Source organism: Leptonychotes weddellii, chromosome 6 (genome assembly GCF_054177405.1).
Source record: "Leptonychotes weddellii isolate Sample4059 chromosome 6, ASM5417740v2, whole genome shotgun sequence".
Lineage (NCBI taxonomy): Eukaryota > Metazoa > Chordata > Mammalia > Carnivora > Phocidae > Leptonychotes > Leptonychotes weddellii.
In genome coordinates, this window is record NC_138374.1 from 65,461,687 (window position 1) to 65,471,138 (window position 9,452).

Here is a 9,452-nt window from a genome sequence, read left to right on the forward strand (position 1 = left end):
AAATTACAGCAGATCTTGGTAAGAATATCCCAGGGTTCTACAGGATCTCCCAACAGGGGGGCACCTAGCGCTACAACTGGTAAGACTTCACTAATTATCTTTCAACCTGAAGTTAAAATCAGGAAATGGCCTATTTTGTCTATCCAGAGATCTTCGGCAATAAGCATAGTGCCTGGCCCACAGCATAGGGCACATGATGTGAGATAACAAAATGACAGCTAGAGAGGAAAGCGTCTTTCATACCGAAGTTTGTTCCATATGATCAAAGCCTGTGTGCTTCTGTGTGTTTGAAGAGGGAGGAGAACATCTGAGGAATGAAGTTGAGAATTAGTCAAATCTGATTATAGGGGCCGTGGATGCCACACAAGGGAGGGACATGTCTCAGAGCAATTCCTCAGGCAGCAGAGCAGATCAGAGGACATGAGGCTATACAATAACTGGAGACAAATATCCTAAGAGACTGGCAGTGAGGCCAGAGAGAAGTGGAATGGATCAGATACCTACTAAGAATAGGAGGGGCAAGGTTTGGTCATTGATGGAATGTGGTGAGTAGGTAACAGCCAAGTGGAGGACAGCTCAGAAGGAGCATGTTTAAGGGAATAAATTTAATTCTGTACACGTTATTTAGGGTGCCTGTAGACATCCATGTAACACTAAGCAAGCAGGAACCCATATCTACCTGGGCTTGGCGGGAGCAGGGAGCGGGGGAGAGACACGGGATGGGACAACATCAGGGACAGGTGCCATTAAAGCCAGAGAACATGAAATCACCCAGTAAGAATGGAGAAATTAGGGAGCAATTCTCTATGAAACAGAACTGAGGAGAAGAGCAAGTTCTAGCAGAGGTCCTACTCCCTGCCTGGAGTCCCAGCTCCCAGCCGCTAGACCACTCTAGCCCAGGTTCATTCCTCCAAGTCAATGTGCTCTCCAATCTAGCCCTTCCAATTCTCTGGCCCTGTTACCTGGTCCAGTCTTTGACAGCAGCTTAGGAAGTCATGGCATGCCCTCCTGAAGCATAAACTATATTTGAGTAACTTGGGAGGGGCAAAGAGATTATGATGTTAAACAATGCAAAGTTATAAAGCAGAAAACAAAAAAAACTCTCACTTTTAAAAAAGGTAAGACATCACTTCAGTAATGTTTTGTGCTTTCAACTCCTCAGGCTCTGTATTCTCTCAAGAAATAAGCATCCAGGGACGCCTGGATGGCTGTCGGTTAAGCAGCTGCCTTCAGCTCAGGTCATGGTCCCAGGGTCCTGGGATCAAGTCCCACATCAGGCTCCTTGCTCAGCAGGGAGCCTGTTTCTCCCTCTGCCTGCAGCTCCCCGCTTGTACTCTCGCTCATTCTCTCTCACCTATGCTCTCTCTAAGCAAATAAATAAAATCTTTAAAACAAAAAGAAAAGAAAAGAAATAAGCATCCATTCTATGTACAACTTGAATTATATAATGGCCATTTTGTTTTGTTTGCTCATTATGTCTGTCATGTTTAGTGAAAAAGTACCTACATTCTTTAGAAAAAAAAAAAAGTCACCCAAACTCCTTTACCCTCTCTCTCAAAAAGATAACCAAGTACAGTGAAGTTACCCTTAATTCAAACCCTAAATCCTACAGTCAACTAATCTTCAACAAAGGTGCCAAGATCACACAATGAGGAAAGATAGTCTTCCAAAAAATGTGTTGGGTCAACTGGATAGCTGCATGTAAAAGGATGAAATTGAACTCATATACTATACAAAACACAACTCAAAATGGATTAAAGACTTAAACATAAGACCTGAAACCGTAAGACTCCTAGAAGAAAACATAGAGAAAAAGGTCCTTGACATTAGTCTTAGTGACGATTTTTTGAATTTGACACCAAAAGGCAGGTAACAAAAAGGAAAAACAAACAAGTGGGACCACATCAAACTAAAAAGCTTATGTGAAGGAAACATCAACAAAATTTCAACCTATTCAGTGGAAGATATGTGCATATAAAATATCTGATAAGGGGTTAATATCCAAAATATTTTATATAAAGGACTTATACAACCCAATACCTCCAAAACTTATAATCTGATTAAAAATGGGCAGAGGACCTGAACAGAAGAAATTTTTTCAAATAAGACATTTTCCCATCAGACACATGGAAAAATGCTCAACATCATTCATCATCTGGGAAATGATATGAAAACCACAATGAGATCACCTCACACCTGTCAGAATGTCTAGAATCACTAAGACAAGAAGTAACAAGTGTTGGCAAGGATGTGGGGAAAAGGGAACCCTTGCGCACTGTTAGTAGGAATGTAAATTGGTGCAGCCGCTGTGGGAGACAGTAGGAAGGCTCCTCAAAAACTTAAAAATAGAACTACCATCAGACCCAGTAATTTCACTGTTGAGTATTTACCCAAAGAAAATGATATTATTAATTCAGGAAGATGTGGGCGCCTGGGTGGCTCAGTCGTTAAGCGTCTGCCTTCGGCTCAGGTCATGATCCCAGAGTCCTGGGATCAAGCCCCGCATCGGGCTCCCTGCTCCGCGGGAAGCCTGCTTCTCCCTCTCCCACTCCCCCTGCTTGTGTTCCCTCTCTCGCTGTGTCTCTCTCTGTCAAATAAATAAATAAAATCTTTAAAAAAAAAAAAAAGGAATGAGATCTTGCCATTCCTGACAACAAAGATGGACCTAGAAGGTATCACACTAAGTGAAATAAGTCAAGACAGAGAAAGACAAATACCATGATTTCACTTATATATGGAACCTAAAAAACCAAATGAACAAATGAAAAACAGAAACAGACTCAAATACAGAGAACAAACTGGTGGTGGCCAGAGGAGAGGCAGGTGGGGGATGGGTGAAACTGGTGAAGGGGATTAAGAGGTACAAACTTCCAATTATAAAATAAGTCACGGGGGGACGCCTGGGTGGCTCAGTCGGTTAAGCAGCTGCTTTCAGCTCAGGTCATGATCCCAGGGTCCTGGGATCGAGTCCCGCATCGGGCTCCTTGCTCAGCAGGGAGTCTGCTTCTCCCTCTGCCTGCAGCTCCCCCTGCTTGTACTCTCGCTCACTCTCTCTCACCTATGCTCTCTCTCTCTAGCAAATAAATAAATAAAATCTTTAATAAAATAAAATAAAATAAGTCACAGGGATAAAAAGTATAGCAGAGGGAACATGGTCAATACTCTAATAATGTATGGTAACTACACTTATCATGGTGAGCATTGCACGATGTGTAGAATTGTTGAATTCACTGTTATACACCTGAAACTAATACTACTTTGTACGTCAATTATGCTTCAATAAAAAAAGTAAAAAGAAATTTACAAAAATGTTTGAGACTTGAAAAAGAATTCTGGTATCAGAATGTTGTAAGAAAAACTGTAAAGGTGAAATTCAGAATTTTGAAAGCCAAGTTATATTTTCATGTTTACAGTGAAAACATAAACAGATGGGACCACATCAAACTAAAAAATTTCTGCACAGCAAAAGAAACCATCAACAAAGTGAAAAGACAACCAATGGAATGAAAGAAAATACTTGCAAACTACCTATCTGATAAGGGGTTAATATCCAAAAAATATGAGGAACGCCTACAACTCAACAGCAAAAAAAAATAATCTAATCTTAAAATGGGCAAAGGACCTGAAAGACATTTTCTTCCAAAGACATACAAATGGCCAGTAAGTGCTCAACATCACTAACCATCTGGGAAATGGGAATCATGCTCACTTCGGCAGCACTTAACACAAAAGCACAGTATCACCTCACACCTGACAGATAGGCTAATACCAAAGTCAAAAGGGAAGTGTTGGCAAGGACCTGGAGAAAAGGGAGCCCACTGTAAAGTGGTGTAGTCACTCTGGAAAACGGTATGGAGAGGTCTCAAAAACTTAAAAAAACAGAACTACCATATGATCCAGTAATCCCACTTCTGGGTATATATCAGACAGAAATGAAATCACGATCTCAAAGAGCACTCTCAAGTTCACAAGAGGCAAGACAGAATAAGCTAAATGTCAGTGCATAAACAGATACATAAAATGTAACAGGTGTGTGTGTGTGTGTGTGTGTGTAGAGAATAACCTAAATGTCTGTCAGTGCATAAATAGATACATAAAACGTTAACAGGGTGTGTGTGTGTGTGTACACACACAGGATATTCAGCCTTAAAAAAGGAAATTCTGCCATTTCGGCCATGGTTCGACCTGGAGGATATCATTATGCTAAGTCAAATAAGCCAGAAACGAAAAGATGATCTCGCTTAGAGGTGGAATCTAAACAAATCACTCATGGAAAGAGCAGAATGGTGGTTGCCAGGGATGAGGGGGCAGGGGAACTGGGGAGATGTTGAACTAAGGGTACAAACTTTGAGTTATGAGTTCTGGACATCTCATGTATAGCATGGGGACCACAGAATTGCATACTTGAAATCTGCAGAGTAGATCTTCAGTATTCTTACATCACATGCCTGAAGAATTATGTGAGGTGATAGATGTTAATTAGCCCGATGGTAGCACTCATTTCACGTCCACATACACCGAGGTATCTTAAATACACAGAATTTTAATTTATAAATCATACTTCAATAAAGATGGGGGGGAAATCCTGAATCTTCCATTTCCCATGCAACACTAGGCAGGTTTCTTAAGCTGTGAAAGGGGAACGACTCCTGTAGACTGTAAGGAGCGAACTGAATCCATTCTAGAGCCCAGAAGTGTTTCCGTCCTCCTTTATGTGTGTTAGTGAACATCAAAAAGCACAATGAGGTGCAGAGGTAGAGGGAGCCGTCCTGGTTTGGGGTGCTCGTTCTAACCTGAGAGGCTAGATCTACCCTTCCTGAGGAGCTAACAATGCCACTAATGCTAACCCAAGTTGGGTTTCTATACTTGCTACTGGAGTCCTGACTACAGAGGAAGCTTTTGAAAACTAGCATAGGGCTCTATAAAAATGGTAATTGATGTAAATGGTTTATGAAACAGTCTCTAAGACCACAAAGTTGTCCTCTTCAAGTGCTGAGTAGGGTGAGCAAGTATACGCACAATGTGAACACTGTCCAGAGGTCATGAACGAAGCTGTTTAACCTGTCCAGGGACTCGTCTTGCTTGCTACTCTGGGTCAACGGAGATAGGTTCTGGTTTTAGAACTTCAAACTTACCCACTCTACCGAGGTACAAACTAAAAAGGCCAGCTCGGTTCAGTCTCATCTACTTCCTTAGGCAACAAAGGAAAGGCAGGGCTACATGGATTTAAGATCTCAGTGAAGTTCCAGTGGGATCCCGTTGTTCTCCCTGACCGAGCAGATCACATGCGGGCACATTCCACATGGAGGTACTGCTCAACACCAGGTCCATCTTTTTCAGATCAAGCTCCAGCTTAACCACAGCCTCTCTCAAACGATTTCTTCTCCCACCATTCCCCCACCCATAACTTCTATACCCCTATGACTACAGAGTATTTGACTCCTCTATCAATAGCAGTGGAAATTAAGAAAGGATTTAACACCTCTGCAATGCCTCCTGAACTGTTTCTAGAACACAGTTGTATTTAGCCGTTAAAAGTGAAGGAAAAAGGGGCGCCTGAGTGGCTCAGTCGTTAAGTGTCTGCCTTCGGCTCAGGTCATGATCCTAGGGTACTGGGATCGAACCCCGAATCGGGCTCCCTGCTCGCAGGAAGCCTGCTTCTCCCTCTCCCACTCCCCCTGCTTGTGTTCCCTCTCTCACTGTGTCTGTCAAATAAATTTAAAAAAATCTTAAAAAAAAAAGTGAAGGAAAAAATTACATATATAAAATGTTCTGGAGACCCTCTATCTAGAAAAGACCCTGAATCTATTTGATTCACCCCAAGACACAAATATGAAATAAGAATTTTAAAACACAACCAAAATGCTTAGGGAATGTATTTTCTGTTTAACTGATGTGTCTAGTTGATGGGCTGTTTACAGAAAAAAATCCTAAAACACATTTAAATAGACTGGCCTATCTTGAACATAAAGTCTGATAACTGATAGTCTTTATGCTTCAGAGCATTAGAGTGAGTACCACGTGTTCTTAATAATCACATTCTACCACCGGTTAGCTGGCTTTTTAAATTACACGTCTCAATTTTTTTTTTAAAGATTTATTCATTTGAGAGAGACAGAGACAGAGAGCACAAGCAGAGGGAGGGACAGAGGGAAAGGGAGAAGCAGGCTCCCCACTGACCTGGGAGCCCGCCACAGGGCTCCATCCCAGGACCTGGAGATCATGACCTGAGCTGAAGGCAGACGCTTAACCATCTGAGCCACCCAGGCGCCCCTACACATCTCATTTTTACAGAGTGCTAAAGTACATCACCTGTGACATTAACATGGCTGCTATAATAAACATTTCCTGTTTAGGTTTTCCATACCACCACTGAGTGTTCCTGTGCCACATTCACAGCAGGGCCCCAGACCAGTGGCACCACCAAAACCTGGAGACTTGTTAGAAACACTAACATGGGGCACCTGGCTGGCTCAGTTGGTGGAGCATGTGACTCTTGATCTCGGGGTCCTGAGGTAGAGCCCCACACTGGGGGGTAGGGTTCACTTAAAAGAAAGTAAAAATAATTTGGAGGTCCTGGGTGGCTTAGTTGGCTAAACATCCGACTCTTGATTTGGGTTCAGGTCATGATCTCAGAGTCGTGAGATTGAGCCCCGTATTGGGCATGGAGTCAGCTTGAGATTCTCTGCCTCTGCCCCCTCCCCTGCTCACACTCTCTCTCCAAAAATAAATAAATCTTTAAAAAAATATTTTTTGATTAGGGTCGCCTGGGTGGCTCAGTTGTTAAGCATCTGCCTTCAGCTCAGGTCATGATCCCAGGGTCCTGGGATCAAGCCCCACATCGGGGTCCCCGCTCAGCAGGAAGCCTGCTTCTCCCTCTCCCACAACCCCCCTGCTTGTGTTCCTGCTCTCACTATGTCTCTGTCAAATAAATAAATAAAATCTTTAAAATAAATATATTTTGGGCGCCTGGGTGGCTCAGTTGGTTAAGCAACTGCCTTCGGCTCAGGTCATGATTCTGAAGTCCCCGGATCGAGTCCCGCCGTCGGGCTCCCTGCTCGGCAGGGAGTCTGCTTCTCCCTCTGACCCTAATCCTTCTCATGTGCTCTCTCTCATTCTCTCTCTCTCAAATAAATAAATAAAATCTTTAAAAAAAAAAAATAAATAAATAAAATAAATATATTTTGATTTAAAAAAATACTAATAATATGCTCCTGGCTCAGGTCTACCGCCCAGCGGTGTTAACACTCCTTCCAGGCACCTGTTCCAGTTGGGAACCCACTATTACACAGAATCCTCGCCTACTGACAGGAAAGCACGGGTTCTTCACCTGGGAGCTGTGAATCTTCTCGAGTCAAAAGCAAACGTGCTTTCTCCTGGGGAAGCTGCACAACTGTCAACATTCTCCAACGGATATTAACCGAGAAACAGGTACCACCACTGTGAATCAAATTGAGAATTCACTTCTGCAAATATACACCGAACGAAAATTTTCTCCAAGCCCTTTAATATTTACTTAAACAAGCTGAGGCACAAGCAATAATAAAATTGCATTTTTTTTTTATGTTACAAGAAAGAAAATTTTGTATAACATCTGCATGGTATACTAATTTTCTCAAAACTTTGTGTAATATTTCATTAATACTCTGGTCCATTAAGTTGGTTCGACAAGGTCAGAAAAGCAAGCAGAAAGATGGTAAAAAAAAAAAAAATCACCTTATGGAGGAGTAAGAGGACTCAAACATTTGCTAACTGCGTACTATACCCACTGTACTAGATTTTATGTACATAAATTCAATGTGAATGTAAATTCTAGCTATTAACAAGACAGCACGGACACTGCCAGGTAAGCCCGTTTTAAGTGCACTTTCACCTTAAGTACAAATTGTGAAATCAAACAGCTCCTTCCCAGGGAAGCACACCAACGTGCACTAATACCTGTTTCCATCCCCAAAGACTTTATACAAGCATGCAACATTAGCACATGGGCACATTCAGGCTGTCATCACTCTTAATTAAATCTTGGGTTGAGCACCATTTGGCCAACATCATGCCTACTTCCTGGTTCGATCACCATGTAAAACTTTTTAGATAGGTAACCCTGTTGAGCAATTATGCGCTTGGGGGAAAACCTTGTTTGGGCTTTTTTTTTTTTTTTTAAACCAAACTACCACCTTTCAGAAGTGGCACCTAATTTTAAAGCACAAAAGCTGGGGCGCCTGGGTGGCTCAGTCATTAAGCGTCTGCCTTCGACTCAGGTCATGATCACAGGGTCCTGGGATCGGGATCGAGCCCCGCATCAGGCTCCCTGCTCGGTGGGAAGCCTGCTTCTCCCTCTCCCCCTGCTTGTGTTCCCTCTCTTGTGTTTCTCTGTCAAATAAATAAATAAAATATTAAAAAATAAAGCACAAAAGCTGTCATTTAAGTAAGAAAATGACCACATTATCAGCTCCACTGGGAAGATAGCACAGCCTTTTCAACAAGCATTAGATCAAAGCTGATTACTTTTCAGAAAACCCAGTGATACGAAGCTTGGACTATACTACAATTCTCAAGGGCCTATAGCATTCATACCCTCTCCCAAAACTAAGTTGACTGCTCACTCCTCCAGCTCGTCCTTAGGTTCTCTCGGGGGTCCATTCCTTCCGTGCCAAGCTGTCTGCCCCTTGCTCTTTCCTCTCTATATTCTGAATGCCCCTGGTCTGAATACTCCCCTCTGACTAGGGAGAGTACAGGACGAAAAGACTGTTTCCTAGCTGTGTGACCAATGACCACTACACTGCTTTGGATTGGGGATCTATGAGTAAAAATGACTAACCAGCATGTTTGCACTAGTTGCCTCCCTATCCCCAGACAAGAGTAGGCAGGGTGCCATCAAAAAAAAAAAAAATACTGTTTAAGAGTGCAGGATCACAAACCTGGAAGGTACACGAGGAAGAGTCCTTAAATGTCTGAGTTACGTAGTCTGATGTTCTAATTTTATAGATGAGAACACTAGGGGTAAGTTCAGATATGTAACGTAACCTGCCAAAGGCTATGCAGCTATCCAGAAGCAAAAACTTAGAATCATACTCCAAACTCTTTCCTCTATATCCCAACCACAACAAAAACCCAAGATCAAGGTTAAGGAAAATTTGTAAGTAAATTAAGTAAAATATGTAAGCAGACAGGAAAAGTCTTCGGGATCGCTCTAGATTTTGAGACAGAATAAAGGCAATGTGTACAAGGAGAAACTGTTACTCAGTTCAACAGATGACAAGTAAGTATCAAGGATCTTTATTCTCAGACCTAATGTTCAATCTGTGACTGCAGATAACATGTCACTATTTTGAGAACACCTCCATTCTTTGCAAGTCTTCAGCCACAAGGTTACACCTTATTCGCACCATAACAAGATAAATGAATCAGACTGAAAGAGGATTAAGGAGATACACTGAAGATAAAAGCAAAAG

At 42.2% G+C, this 9,452-nt stretch overlaps 1 protein-coding gene across 10 annotated transcripts in view; it reads right to left on the reverse strand.

The window, feature by feature from the left end:
- Positions 1–9,452, reverse strand: part of TOMM20 (translocase of outer mitochondrial membrane 20) — a 289,783-nt gene that overhangs the window by 264,867 nt on the left and 15,464 nt on the right. The window lies entirely within an intron of this gene.